Below are 16735 nucleotides of genomic sequence, written 5' to 3'. Positions count from 1 at the left end.
GTTAAAGGCAAGAAAGAAATGGTCATCTTTGAAAGACATGCCTTTGGATAGGTTTTTCTGTTGTGTTCTTTTAGGAGCTATGGCTGTTGGTTTTAAACTGCTCTATACAATTTCCACACATACACAATCTCCAAGGATGAGATGAAACCTTCTCCTCCGTGTGTGCCACCCGCCAGATCACTGGGTCTATTGTTTACAGACACACAATTTCCTGAATTAACCTCTCAGAATTATGCTTCATTGTTTTCAGAATCTCTCCAAAGAAGCTCCATGGGGTGGTTAGAACCTGTTTGCTGGGTGGCTTGTACTAGTTATGAGGGCTGATTGTTAAAATTTCAGGAATTTTGTGAACCAGTTATTAAACACAGATATTTTGAAAATTAAATTACATAAACGTACAATTAAATCAATTGTACTAAAACAAAGTTAATATGCAAAAATCATCACTAAAGACATTTTACTATTAAATAACTCTACTCCTGAAGGTATTTACGCCTGTGAGATAGGAGTGCTGTAGAATTCCTTGCTGCTGTGCTTTTTTTCACAACTCTGTACCTAGTGAATGCTAATTGGCATGTCATTAGCTTCAAATTAGTCATAGTGGAAGTATTTGCACCATGGTAATCAGCAAATGCTACAAATCGGGGGCTCCGTTTCCCACTCCAAGGGGTGGTTGGTTTACCGGTTCATCACTGGGTTAAGATCTTTTATATTATCCACACCAGGCTTCACATTTGTAAAGAGAAACATTATACCTGCCACTATATACCTTTACTGAAATATAAATGAATATTTTAACCACTCTTAAAATACCATTAGAGATTTTCAAAAAAATGATTCCCATAGGACTCTCAAGATTTTTATTTAACTTAACTTAGCCATCACCCTTATCAATACAGTACAGGAGAGCAAAACTGTAGTGTCGTTCCTTTTAAACTTTTAAAACGATTTCAAAGTAAAAAATCCAAAAAACAAAAAAAAAAAGGTATTTTCTTCGAAGTTTAAAATACAGTCACATCCCTCAGTATCCACTGGGTATTGACTCCAGGACCCCTGCAGATACCGAAATTTGTGGATACTCAAGTCCCTTATGGCATAAAATTTGCATACAACTGTGAATGAAAAATAGTGCCTGCCAGATCAGTAAACAAAGGATGTTGCAGACATCAAGCCACCCCTGAAGGTGAGCCCTGAGGGAACACAGGATGGGAAAGCACCGGATACTAGCCCTAGATGCTAAGGTGCATATCAAAGGAATGATTTCAATGAACCCAGACTCTTGCATCTTCCCATATATAGAAAAGTGCTAAATTCCTTAAATTAAGATGTCTGGTTTTCCTTAATTAACAGTAATCTTTTGACGTTCCAACTACCTGGTCTTTGTTGCAAAACCCCCTGTATATCCTGGCTTCTCTCTTGCCTCTTTGGAACCGTCCCTCAGAGCTTACGTCCTCAGTTTTTTCTGCCAGATAAAACATTCAGATTGTGCATTTTTTTTCACTCAATATAACCTACTCACATCTTCCTGTATATTTAAGTAATCTCTAGATTACTTGTGGTACCTAATACAATGTAAATAGTAAATAGTTGTAAATACAAAATAAATGCTATGTAAATAGCTGTCAGGAGGGGCAAATTCAAGTTTTGCTTTTGGGAACTTTCTGAAACTTTTTCTCCCCTGAATATTTTTGATACGCAATTGGTTGAATCCATAGATGCAGAGCCCTCAGATATGGAGGGACCACTGTAGTAGGCATGTATCCACTTCCAACTTACAATCACTGATAACTATTTTATAAGTTTTGGGGGTTGCCTGTAATAACATCCATGTAAATGATTATCAGCTTAGGGCCAACAAAACAATGGCACCTGTGAGGCATTGACTGTTCTGTGACAGAGAAGTGGGTGGAGATGTGCCTGTGAGCTTAGTGCAGCTCTGTACCTAACTCCAGCTAAGGAGCTACAGGTCTCACTGCCCTTTTGGGACAAGAGGAGGAGCCACACAATGCAGGCAGAAGAGAAGATGTGAATCAGCTAGGGGTGCAGGTAAGCACCAACAGTATTTTCGAAGAACACCTCTAGTGATTGTTGGCAAAAGCCTATGGAATCCATATGAAACAGAAATGGAGGCCTATGTCAATAGCAAGTAGACATTCAAGTTCTAAACTTGCAGAGTTTAATAAACTGGCTTCAATTAAAATGTAAAGGGCAGCTTTCTCAAGAGCTGAAAAATAATTTGAGCTAGTATTAATGGATTGCTAATATTGAAAATAGCCTTAAGAAATTTTCCGATCAAGCCTCAGTTTCTTAGAAAGATAAATGTTTATCCAGCCAAGTTCTGTGGCAACAATTCTACTTTGAAATATCACAAGAAAAAGTCCATTTGGCATTCGTTGCTAATCTAGTCTATGGTTTAATGACTGTTGTAAATCACTTTCTCATGTTTAACAACTTCTCCTTTAGGACAGTTATATCCACATATGTTATGTGAATAGTCATTATTAAAATATATGTTAGGCCTTCCCCATGTATGTATATGTAAATCAAATGACTGTTGGCCATGATTAAGAGGAAATATAAAGTAGAACATGAAACTATGTTACTTACATTTTTTATAATTTTTTTCTGAGTCGAAAAATCACAATTGTTTACTGGGTTAGACTGCAAAAGTATTTAATACTAGGGCTAAAAACATATTTTTTTCTATTTATATAATTTACATACTGCTTATGGTTTTTTTTTAATTTTTTTTTAAATTTTTTTGGCTGTGTTGGGTCTTCGTTTTTTTTGTGCAAGGGCTTCCTCTAGTTGCGGCAAGCGGGGGCCACTCTTCATCGCGGTGCGCAGGCCTTTCACTGTCGCGGCCTCTCTTGTTGCTGGGCACAGGCTCCAGACGCGCAGGCTCAGTAGTTGTGGCTCACGGGCCTGGTAGCTCCACGGCATGTGGGATCTTCCCAGACCGGGGCTCGAACCCGTGTCTCCTGCATTGGCAGGCAGATTCTCAACCACTGCGCCACCAGGGAAGCTCCCTGCTTATATTTTAAATATACACACAGTAGATATATTCCTATGACAGTTGAATAAAGCATTGCATCTATAGTGTTTGCTAGAAAGTTATTACATTCAAACTGAAAAATGACAGTAATTTAAAACATGTTTTCTGCTAGGCCAAATTCTTTGTAAGTAATCGCTAAAAAAAAAAAAAAAATGGCTATAAAGGTAGGTAGTGACAATTATTGCTTGAATGTTCATACATTCTTATGTCTAAATAAGCCATACTCTCCCATTATTTAAAAAACAAACCAGCTACATGACTAATGATATGATATATGTATAAATATCTGAATTTTAAAAGCACTTCTTCCAAAATGCAAATTTCAAGATATGAGAATCCTTTGTGAACTTCAGACTAAAAAGAGAAAGAAACAGTTAATTCTGTCTGAGTTCTATGGGGAATGTATATTTGTGTGTTTGTTGGTCAGCTTTTCTAGTTATAATGGGATGTTTCTCATTCACATTTCAAGTTAATATATAAATATTTGGGAACCTAACAAACGTAATTACGTAGAACTAATTACTTAGGTAGAACAGCTACTATGAATTCTGTACTGAAGTACTTGTTTCTGTTATACACTCTGCTGGAAATGGAAATAAATAAATTTAGGTAAATCTTTTTTTGTTGTTTTTTTTGTTTTTGGCCATGCCATGCAGCTTGCGGGATCTTAGCTCCCCTGCTAGGGATTGAACCCAGGCCCCAGCAGTGAAAGCACAGAGTCCTAACCATTGGACAACCAGGGAATTCACATAAATTTAGGTAAATCTATCAAACTGAGTTTAATGGATATTACTTTATACCTAAAAAATTGTTCTCTATCTCATGACCCCAGGTGAAAGCCAAGAGAAAAATCTATCCCTTACTTCCATTTATTCGACAACTTTTCATTACAACAATTAAATCTGTCTTTACAAATGTTGTGTCTATACTCTAGCTATAAAAAGAAAAGATACTTCTATAGAAATAAAAACTTTTAATGATATTTAAAAATAAGTTACATGGTAGAAACTTATATTGGCCTCCTGTTAGAAATAATGTTTTTCCATAATTCAAACTTGTACCTGTTCAAGCTCCTATTTTCCAGAAAAAGTGCCTGAAATTAGGGAGACTAATGTGCTGAAAGCTCTTTGAAACTAAAATAATTAATAACAACAAAGCTAACAGACTTGTACTAAATTGCAAATTCTAATTTATTTTTCCAGTAAGATGTTAGTCTGTTTGATTACATATACAAAAGAAATGTACATTGGTGACTGTTTGTAAATCACAGTTAAGAAAGAAGCTAAATTAAATCAATCAATCAATAAATAAAATAACGACATGCTCAGCAAAATCAGTGTGGATTAGGAAATTCCACTGGGCCTAGATTGGAGCAGTGATCAAGAAAGGGACTTGGGGGGGTTAGTAAAAGAGCTATTTATTCATTTCACTCCAAGGAAATAAGATACAGTTCCGGGCTCGAGGAGAAGAAGGGATGAAGAATACCCACCTTCCCTTCTGTGTGGTTCAGTTTCATGTGAAATCACATTGTGAACAGTTAGAAAGATGTGTCTCTCTCTGTGGGAATAGAAAACAGTTTAAATTCTGTGCTCAAAGGAAGTAAGAAAGATTCAATTCATAATCTACTGACTTTGAATAACTTTGAAATTCCAAGCGTAGTTTCTTGAGTGTGAACATCCTCAGAGGCTGAAAACAAAGGGAGATTGTTTACTGATAGTTTACTGACAGATCAGGGATGACGGAAAACCTAGTGACTCGCTTATGCTCATTCTGTTTGATTTATGGCTTTAAATAGGTATTTCATTTTCCACGATCTTCTAAGGCCTTATATGTATTTAAATGGCCATAATTACGCTTAAATCAACAATTTGATTCGAAATTGGCTGAGGCCACACAGTATTTCTGGATGCTTGAATAAATGTCTGCATTCAGTGTTTCTATGCTACCAAAACGGTACATATATTGAGAGCCCTGACTAGATAAGGATAAACAGAGAGTATTTTATTCATTTTCTTATTTGATTGGTGAAAGTAAGCTAAAAAGAATTTACATCTATATTAACAAACATCTGTTGGGTAGCAAAGAAAAATGCTTGTTTGTTTAAAATACCTTTGCTAGCCATTGTGAATTTTCCATTTATGTATAAAACTAAACCATAACAAACCAATAGGTACTCCCATTCACTGAATGAGTCAAGACATTTAAAAGCAGCATACTTTAGTCTGATGCCTATATTTTTGTCTTTATTTAAAGGTTGGACTTTTGTCTTTCTTTAAAGGTTGGACTTTACAAATTCAGAGATATTTATGAATATCTATATAGCAGAAATATTTTTGAATAGAGACCAATATGTGAATACAGAGTGAGATATTTAATAAATGTAAACATCCATTCTTTCAGTGCTGGGAGAACATTATGACTTTCTTAAAACATATAGTCTGATAACTGCTCCATCTCAAATAAATACAAATCCTAAGGAAAGTTTTTTTATCTCATGACCTTCCTGAGAAAGTTTTCTATTCTCCCACTCCTTCTCACAACGAATTGAAATTCAGTGCACAATTATGTACTTAGATGCTTAGGAACAGGGAAAAACCAATAGCAGCACACACCTAGCCTTCTGATCTTGGCCCTCTCCATACTATTCCCCACTAAAAGGAACCAGGAATCCTTGTAAAAATGACCAGTTATAGAACGGGTACAAAAAAAGTTCAAGAGGAGACTCATATCAGCCAGAGAGCAAGGATGTGCTCGTAGAATGATGGCAGTGTGTAAAATTGATACCCCAAACAGCTTAACCATATCTCCTAAAATTTGGGCATCCAAATATATAATAACATTTGATTATACTTGATGAATAAAATAAGAATCTCTGAGTCCATATTGATATAAAGAGATTGACAGTTTCATAAGAAATGGAATATTAACAGAGTTTCACATTACCTCCCCATAAAATACATATTTAATTACAAAGGGTAAAAGAGTAACTTCACAGCAAATTCACCTTGTAGATATCACCTTAATCAAGCCATCAAAGTGACACCAATAAGTAACGGCACAAAAGGACATCTTATCATGAAAAGAACACCGTATCACTCATACCCTGTGATATTCCTGCCAAAGGTGCATAACCTGAATCTAATCATGAGAACACATCTGAGAAACCCAAAAGGAGTGGCGTTCTAAAAAAATAGTTGCCCTCTAATCTTTAAGTGTTACGGTCAAAAAGATGAGAGGATGTAAAGGATCTGTCTAAACCAAAAGAATCTCTAGTGCATATTCACATAAAACTGAGAACATAAGGACAATTCTACAAGTTTTCAGAAAGAAAACAACAATAACAACAGCAATAATAAATAAAACCAATGACCAAAACAGGGAAGCGTCAGACTTCTCACAAGCAGCACGGTGTGCTAAAAGTCAAGGAATAACTCCCTTCAATTTAATGAGGAGAGTGTAAATAATCTACAATTGCCTGTTCAGCCACACTATAATTCAATGTCAGTATCAAATAAAGTTTTTCAGGTCTGCAAAAAAAGGAGAATACTTAACGCGTGGCCTTTCTAAGGAAGTTTATTGTGGAGATGGTAAAGCAAAAACAAAGATGTCAATGGAAAAGAGGAAAAGTGTGGACCCCAAGAAACAGTTGAATAAACAACAGGAATGCAGTGAAGGGAAGTTCAAAGGTAACAGCTAAGTACACAACTTCAGGGTAATGACTGATCTGCAGCCAATTTAGGATGGATCACAACAGTTAATTGTTTAATTTTCAAGAACTTGGGGAGAGCTAGATTTTAAAACATTGATAACTTAAAATTGGCTCTGGGCAAACACTATGAAAGAGGGCCTCCTCTTCACGCCCAAAACCCTGCCAGTTATCAAATATTTACCAGCACCCCTCTGAGTAAATCTTTCAGAGAAACATAAATACGTCACTATAAAGGGAATTAATTTTTGTAAGATCCATATCTTTCAACAAAAGATTAGCCCAAGGTGAAACGGTGAAGTACGATCTGTATTTGCATCTCCTTCTGCCCTTTATATCTGCCCAATCAGAGGCAAAACAAGTATCTGTAGATTTAATTGACCTTAAATTAATTTTTAAATCCAAATAATACCAGTAAACTTCCCTTGATTATTATTATTTTTTTTATCTATTTTTGGCTGCGTTGGGTCTTCACTGCTGCGCAGGCTTTCTCTAGTTGCGGCGAGCAGGGGTTGCTCTTTGTTGTGGTGCGCGGGCTTCTCATTGCGGTGGCTTCTCTTGTTGCTGAGCAGGGGATCTAGGCATGTGGGCTCAGTAGTTGTGGCCCGCGGGCTCTAGATCGCAGGCTCAGTAGTTGCGGCACACGGGCTTAGTTGCTCCGCGGCATGTGGGATCTTCCCAGATCAGGGCTCGAACCCCTGTCCCCTGCATTGGCAGGTGGGTTCTTAACCACCATGCCACCAGGGAAGCCCCTGCCCTTGATTATTTACTCTAAATTTTCTCTTAGCCTCCCCTAAAGTCCAATAGCCAGCAATATCCCAACCCGATTTTAACTTTCAATCCTTTTCCATCCTCTGGAATTTTGTTGCCTTGGTGAATCTGATGGTTTTCCACACTCGGTTTCAACCTTCCAAGATGCTTTTGAAAACAAACAGGCTCAAATGTGACCTTGCTCACATGCTCTTCTTTTTTTCCCCTCCTTCCTTCCTTAGGAGAGCATTTGCATTTGATCTGACCACATACTGAAATATACAATCACTGTAGAATATACAATTATCCATCCAGTGGTTCTCAAAGACCACTGGCATCTTCCCACTCCTGTTCCAGATCTACTGCATCAGAAACGCTGTGAGTCGGACCCAGTAGTCTGTCCTGTTAACAAGCCCCCCAGGGGAGTCTGATGCATATCAAGTTTGACACCCAGAGCTTTACACTGTATGATGTGTAAGGACAGTGATTGTACCTATTCCCTGGTAGAGAGCCTAGAATACACTAAGTACGGGATAAAAATATTTGGGGGATGAATGCATTAATGCTTTAAAAAAATCTCAATTCTAAAATACTCTGGACAAAAAACAATATCTGTAAACTGCTGTTGTGTTTCCGAGACCACTCTCCGCAGAAAGGATCACACTTCAGCGTGATTTCAATTGATTCCTTTTTAAGTCCTCATTTCCTCTGAAGCAATACTAGGAAAGCGAGTCAAAGTGCTTCAGGATCCTTGCGTGAAAGTGTCCAGAGTGGAGGAAAGCACAGCAATGTCATTTCCACACTGATCCTCTTAGAAAAAAGGATATTTAAGTTGCAATGGTTGGTCTTCTCTTTGGAGCCCTGCAGCAGATTTTTTTGAAAAGAAAGATGGAAAAACAGTAAAAGGAATTGAAATTAGGATCCGGACTCTAATAGTGACGGGAAAAAAAATCAAAAGGCTTATCTGAAAGAAGAAATATCTAACGGCAGCTTTAATCTTGGAAGTCTCCCAAACAGCTTGCACACGGAGGCCAGAGAGCCACAGGTGCGCTCCGCGTGAGCAGGTGAGCAAAATAAAGACACTGTCAGGCTGCGATGAATTCTGGTCTATGATGCATTCATCCCAATGGGCCCTTCTGTATCTGGTATACATCTTAGTGCAGGTAATTTTTTAGCGGGTACGTTTCAAGAACATAAAAGATCTCACAGAACCAAACGGGGCTGTAAGATAGTCAACAGTCTAATGAGGCAGCCTCTGCAATGGTTACTAGCGACACGTTGGCGAAGACTTCTGTGTTTATCAAAAGAAAGAGATAAATAGCTTCTGTCTTCGTTATTCCTACGTGGATGTTATAGTTAGTTACCAGTATTGTTTAAACTAGAAATTTTTAAAAGTCTCAAAGCCAATGGGAAGTGGAGAGTTTAATGAATTCATACAATGTAACACTTTTATTTGAAAGAATAGGGTTGGTATTAACTTTATATGTAGTAACACTGGTGTGAAGGATGGCCAGATGTAAGTATATTTCCAAGAGACAGAAGGCAAAACTTTAAATTTCTTAGTTCTCTGCACTGTGAAGACTAGCTAAAATCTTCTCTCAGATGCCTCTTTGTTTCTTAAATGGTTTATGTTTTTACACAGATTTTTAAAACAGAGTTGTCCACAGCTATAACAATGAATTGAAAATTATTTTTCAAAATAAAAAAACTTAATCTGATCTAATAACTAGGAATTGTTTATTTAGTTGTTCTTGAAAGAATCCATTTTTAATTCCAAGAAGTCATGTTACTAGAATGTTGGAAAATTGTTCCCATCATTCCAAGAAATATCTTGGAAAATTCAACAGTTCCAGAGGGGAGTGTTTTGGATTTAAAAATATGTCCCAATAAAAATATTTACCAGCTGTATCAGTTTTCTATCACTGCCATAACCAATTACGATAAATCTAGTGGATTAAACTACACACTTTTATCATCTTACAGTGTATAGTTCAGAATCAGACATGGGTCTATTGCTCTAAAACCCAGGTTCTGCAGGGCTACCTTCCTTTCTTATGCAGGGTCAAGGGGAGAATTTCTTCCCTTCCCCTTTCTAGCTTTTAGGGAGTAACCACATGCCTTGACCCGTGGTCCTCTTCCTCCATCTTAAGCTAGCATCTCACCCTTTTTCTGATGTCACATTTCTCTCTGAGGTTCCACTCTCCTGTCACATTTTTCCAAATTTAAAAGCTCCTGTGATTACACTGGGCCCCCCTGAATAATCCCGGCCAATCTTCCTATTTTAAAATCAGCTAATTAGTAACTTTTATTCCATCTGCAACCTCAATTCCCCCTCACCAAGCAACATGGCGCATTCGCAGGTTCTGGGAATTAGGATGTGGACGTCTTCCAGGGGCTATTATTCTGCCTACCACACCAAACATCCAGGGATTTTATGAGAATATTCACCTTTTAATAGATGTTTTACATCAGTCACTCTAAAATGAATAATCTGTAAAGGTAGTTTATTCTCTCCCAGGACATGCCTTGTATGGCCATTGTATTTGGTAAATATTTTAATACAATTCACAGCAGGTCTTGAAACCGTGACCTGCTTTGTGCCCATGGCCAAAGACATTGCACATAAATAATGAATTTCAGTGTTTCTGTTTAATGCAGTTCACAAGTAAAAATAGACTGTTTTCGCTATGTTTTCATCGTTTCATGTAGAGTTTTTTCAGCACAGTATGAAAAAAAAGAGTATCACATCATGAATTTCTCTGTATCCATTTATGAAAAGAGTGCTTCAATTTTACTGTATGTAAAAAGGTAAAACAAACTATTGCACTTTACTATAAAGATAAACATAATTAGAAAATAAAAATGTCAAGACAGTGTTGTAACTTTTAATAGAGTGTAATCGTTTTCTAAATTATCCTCCTACCTCCTGTGACTCAAATAGCATTCGTCGTGCTACAACCATGTGTAGACAGATGCCCACAGTTTATGAAGCTCTACTATAACACAGTAGTTCCCTGTTTTCTGCAGAATGAGATTGTGTACGTGTCGGATGGATGCATATTGTCTTTCATGGTGGGTCCCAATCTACCTGCCCAGACATGTCTCCTCCACCTGAGCCCCCCTCATGTCAAAGAGATGTTCATTCTCTATTCGTACTGCACGCTTCCCTCTCAGAACCATTCTGCCTGCCTTGTCCATTCTGTTCCCTGCACTAAGGTCAATCTAAGTCATGAAGAAACACTAATAATTAACCCACATTCCCCAGAAGTCATCCCTGTTCCACATAGCTTGAAGTGACATTTTCAAATCTGTGAAATGTTGTCTGTAAAATAATGATGTTAGATACTCATCAATTTTGTGAAATTTTCTGTAGGTAGTATGTGTTGTTTTTTTTTTATTAAAGTATAGTTGATTTACAATGCTGTGTTAGTTTCAGGTGTATAGCAAAGTGATTCAGCTATGTATGTATATATACATATACATGTATACATTATTTTTCAGATTCTTTTCCATTATAGGTTATTATAAGATATTAAATATAGTTCCCTGTGCTATACAGTAGGTCCTTGTTTATCTATTTTATATATAGTAGTGTGTATCTGTTAATCCCAAAGTCTTAATTTATCCCTCTCCCCTTTTCCCCCTTTGGTAACCATAAGTGTGTTTTCTATGTCTGTGAGTCGCTTTCTGTTTCGTAGATAAGTTCATTTACATCACTTTTTAGATTCCACATATAAGTGATAGCATATGATTTTTGTCTTTCTCTGTCAAGTACACCTTATTATTTTAAATATTGATATTTTGTCTTCATGTAGCTGTTGTTGCTACTATATATTAATTATCAGATTTTACATTTCTTGAAGACCGGCGTTCTCTCTGCTACATCTCTGTCCCCGCCATATCCCCCAACATGGTGGATTTTCCAATGACATTGTTCCTGTACTTTGGTGAGTAGTAGAGGGTCATGGGAGGCACCTCATCATTTCCGTCAGAAAAGTTTCTTCCTAATAAAATAATTGGCATTATCACTTCACTTGAAAGTTTATTTTCACAAAATTGGACCTCTTTGTTTCAGTTCTCCAATTTTACTTTAACAATATTTTGTCTGAACAGATATAATGATATCAATATTTCTGAAGAAAGTGTTATATGTAGAAGGGGAAATACCATTATAAATAAGTCCTTAAGATGGCACCAAGCTAATGAAATCAAGCAGTATCAAATGGAGCCATTATATGGATAATATATGTGACATTATTTAGATCTTAACTCAAAACATTATCATGGGAAAAGCTAGGAGACTAAAGGAATTTGCATAAAAGCTGGAAGAGCCCAACTAGAAATAAGTAGCTCTACAACCAACATTCAAGGTCTATTATCAGACAGGGTTATTTGAAAGGGTTTTATTAGCTTTTCATAAGAGCATAAAATATAACTCTTTACATCATAGTCTCTTGCTCTTCAATTTGTCAAGATTGTAAACTTCCAGAGAAAAAAAGGCTTATGCAGCTTTTTCCCCAAGAAAACTTGGTCAATGATATATTGATTTTGAGGACACAATATGTCAAGCTACTTCCTTCCTTAAAGCAAGTTTATGTTCTGTGCTAAACAGACCTGCAAATCAATATACATCATATCATCATAACCTCATTTTAGAAATACAATTAATTAACTCGGATACATTTTACTTTTTTTTACAGTTATCTAACATGGTTCTATTTGCCTTTGCTATGCTTCGTGGTGGACTTATGAACGAAATTATGCTGATGCTACACTACTACTAACAATGTCCTCATATAATGTGCCATACATAGTTTATTTTATCACAGTAAGAACAATCCTCGATTCACAGTATTTAAATTGAGCAAGATGTCCAGGAGGGCAAAAATTTAAGCATCAACTTAGTTTAAATGTTTGGATTCAGTGAAAATAACGAAGCAGTTTCATTCCTGTGTTCCGTGATACCCATGAACAGTTGCAGATGAGCTGGTTACCTTTCAAAGAAAAATTAAAATATGTAAGTGTGAAGTATAAAACAAGACATACTCCATTTTTACCATGTTCGTTGGGACCTGTATTCTGATATTGCAAAGAGTTCTGTAACCTATTACCTGTCGCTCAGTTGCCAGGGAGTCGAGCTGTTTGCTTCAGTGAGTGCCTATGTATTCCTCTGAGTCTAAAGAGCCCAGAATAACACTGGATTATTGGCAAACCTATATGAAATCATCCCATAATTCTCTTTGATGTTAGTGTTTTTCTTTACTGAAAGATAACTGTCAACAAATGGTTTTTCACTACTGCATAAATATTACTAAGAATATTTTAGATGCAAAAATAGGAAACAAAATCAAGAAACCCATTATTACCCATTATTAATGTTTTTGTCTTTCCTACACTCGAAGGCATTTAATACTTTTTAATAGTTCAAATTATACTTATCTCTCTATCTTTTGCTGCCTTGCACGGGCACAGGTAGCGGAAGGATAGAGTGATTAACTGTCTACAATGCTACTAAACCCAAGCTGATCAGACTTCCTTTTATCTGATCTCCTGTGGTTAAATCTGACTAGAATAGCGTCATGCTAAATTGCATTTTATTTTGAGTTACTAGTTGTATTTAACTATTAGATTAATTTGGAATGACATTTTTCAAACAGATCCAGTGAGGAGAATTTTAAGTCGCCCTTTAGCAGGTAAATTAAGCAACGGCTTGCATACATAATCCAGTTATACATCTCACCCATAACTATGAAAAAGAACCTGCTTAGAATTAATTGACAACAAATAAACTGCATGACTGTAATTCCCTATCATTCTTTGAATAGCAAAATCACTTCAAAAATACTTTAAAAGGGCTTAGATTTAAATGATGGATAATTTCAAGCAAATTTTCTGCTATTTTTTTCATTTTTAAAAAGCACTTGACTTAAACATGAATAAAACGTCAGCTCCAGACTGGTCAAGGCATCTACTATGAGGTCACCAGTCACACCACTGAATTTATTGTCTATGACCTGAGTAAGCGAACAGCCATTAACGTGGAAGCCACACCTGCATCAATTTGTGGTCCTGGTCTTTTAGACCTGCCATCATGCATCAGGATCATTGTCATTTTAGCCAGCATTTTCCTTCCCAAATTACCACTGAGAGTGTCTTGTGGAAGCAGGTACCTGTTTGTAAATTTACCTTATGGTTTTTGAAGTGCGGTAAACCAACTTAGAGAAAAAAATCTCTCGAGCAAAGAAAAAACTTTATTTGGCATAATAAAAGTACATTTACTAGGGAGGAAAAGAAAACAGTGTGTATGTGTGTGTGTGTGTATATATATATATATATATATATATATATATATATATATATATATATAAAATGTCTTGATCATGGTCTTGTTCTCATTCATCTGGCAAAACAATTTTGATGAATAAAATAATCTCAGTGTTCAGAGCACTTATTATGTTAAAAACTATGAACACATAATATTATTAAATAATATTAAAATATTAAAATAAATATGTTATTTTATTTAAATTTTATAAATAATATTTATTAAAATAAGTATTATTTATTAATATTTTGATAAAATATTAATATTTTAATTTCATCTTCTCCACATTCTTCCAGGAGAGGAAATACTGCTATTTGACAAAACAGGACATCAGAGCTTAGAGAGGTTACATTAGGTACAGCTAGTCATCGGCAGAACTAGTACTGAAATCCAGGTCTCTCTAATAACAAAGGTGGTTGTATCTGTTTGCTTAGACTGCCATAACAGATCACAGACTGGGTAGCTTAAACAACAGAAATTTATTTTCTCACAGTTCTGGGGACTGGAAATCCAAGATCAAGGTGTCGGCAGAGGTGGCTCGTTTCACCTGAGGATTCCCTCCTTGGCTGGCTGTAGGACACTTACTTGCTCTGTCCTCAAATGGCACTTCTCTGTGTGCGCATCCCTGGGGTCTTTTTCTCTTCTTATAAGGACACCAGTCATATTGGATCAGGGCCCCACCTTTATGATTTCATTTAACCTTAATTACCTCTTTAAAGGCCCTGTCTCCAAATAGAGTCACACTGGGGGACAGGGTTACAACATATAAATAAATTGGGGGTGAGGGTGCGGGAGGGATGCAACTCAGTCCACAAGAGCGGTATCCTTCCCACGCTGCACAAGCCCTCACAAAGGAACTGAGTGCTTACTGGTGTCCCACACCCCACACTGCGCTGGGGGCTTCAGACATGTATGCGCTAGACATGGCCTCTGTCATCCAGAACATCAACCTCTAAAAGCACCAGAGCAGAATGCTGATAAAGATGAATACAAAATGCCCTGAGTGCTCTGGCCTGAAGCCGATTCACTCATTGCTGAGGGGGGTCAGGGCTGTGATAATGTCCTCAAAGGGGCCCATCCAACATTTGGCGTGTTTGGAAAGACTTGGAAAACATATATGCATGCTGAAGATGATTTACTCAGCCAATCTGTTGGGTTAATATTAAGGCTTAGCATAAGGTCTACTTCTGTGGCTCCTAGAGTTGGTACTGATGCTAGCATGGGCAGGAGGGCTACTTTGTAGAGAGAAATAATGTAGGGGATGCTGTATTGTGACACACGATGAATGACAAGCTCTCTCAATTGTCTTTTTATATAATCTGTTGAGTTTTCCAGCCACACTGCATACTGTCAAGGCCCCCTGCAGGTTTCATTATTCAAGACCACAAGGCTGACCAGATCGCCTTAATGTTCCCCTCAGCTTGACTAACCTTTAGGCAAGTTTCTTCCTTATATGGGTCCCTTACCTCCTCTTTCTTGGAGACTTTTGTTTCAGAGGAGGTGGCATTAATCTCTCTCCCCTGTTGTTCTAGGGAAAGTCTCCTTTACGTGTTTAACTTTATCTGGTGTAGTTTTCACTCGGCAAGGCTAACAGGCTGATCATGGCCCGAGGTATGCATACTTGACTTTTCCCTCCAAGCCAGTAGCCAGGGTCCAGGTGCCAAAAGGGCCAACTCTGCAGGGCCCAGCCTTGGGTAGTAGAAGAATTTCTACAACAACATGAGATAAAACCATTCTTTTCACTACTTCCATCGCAGCCTAAAACACAGTAGATGCTTATTTATATTGGCTTTTGTTGCCTTATTTTTATTTTTTTAAAAATTTTTATTGGAGTATAGTTGATTTACAATGTTCTGTTACTTTCTGCTGTACAGCAAAGTGAATCAGTTATACACATACATATATTGACTTTTATCATTCTTGTTGACTCACAGTTTCTTTCTCCTAAACCACTGTTTTGGGGAACATCCATAGTTCTCTTAATTCAGCCTCATGCTGGGGGGAGGAGGGGCAGTGGGAGTCTGGAAAAGGCAGTCTACCAATCTAATGAGGGACAATCTATGGAAAATTAGTTTTGAAGCAGCAGGGAATGTTTGGGCAAACATTGGTGGATAATTTAGAAGGATCTCACCCTCCTCCCATTATCCTTGTCAACCATGAGGCAAACCTCTCTGCATTTACAGAACCAAACTATTACAAGTTTGTTGTGCAACATAGTTAAAGGGACATAATTAGAAAAATAGAGAGAAGTTGTTCTACTTTATACAATGAGTTTCACACCTATTATCTTATTTTACCTTCACGCACCCTGTGAAGTGACCCCTTTCACTACAGTTTGCACATTAAGAAGCTATAACTTACAGCTGACAAACTAGTTACGAGACAGTTAGGATTCAAACCAATGCACATGCAGCCCCAGAGTTTACGTGTTTGCCTCGTATCATGTTGCCTTACTCTTTCTCCTCTCTTTTCACCACCACGGAGAGTTTTCACAACAATTTATTAGTGCACTGGCCCTAAAAACAATGCTGTGAGACAGGTATTACCATGTCCATTTTTACAGAAATACATTAAAGATCTGAGAAGTTGGGTAACCTTCCAAGAGTCACAGATGTCAAAAATTGAAAATGCATTCATCAGATTCAAATCCAAGTTTGAAACAAAACTTAAAGCGTTTACCATGTTTGGGCATGACAACAAAGTAAGCTGAGTCATTGGCAGGCTAATCTGGACATAAAGTTCTCAGTGATTTATTTCCAAAAAAGTAAATTATATAGAGAAAATATAACTGGACTTTATTATTTTCCCTATAATATGATTTATTTGTTTTAAACTATAATAAATACTTTCATACCAAGAAAAAAAGTATAAATAATCATTGCAATAGCATAATAAATTG

Source organism: Monodon monoceros, unplaced genomic scaffold, assembly GCF_005190385.1.
Source record: "Monodon monoceros isolate NGI ecotype Baffin Bay Population unplaced genomic scaffold, NGI_Narwhal_1 Super_Scaffold_1, whole genome shotgun sequence".
Lineage (NCBI taxonomy): Eukaryota > Metazoa > Chordata > Mammalia > Artiodactyla > Monodontidae > Monodon > Monodon monoceros.
This window is presented reverse-complemented; position numbering follows the sequence as displayed.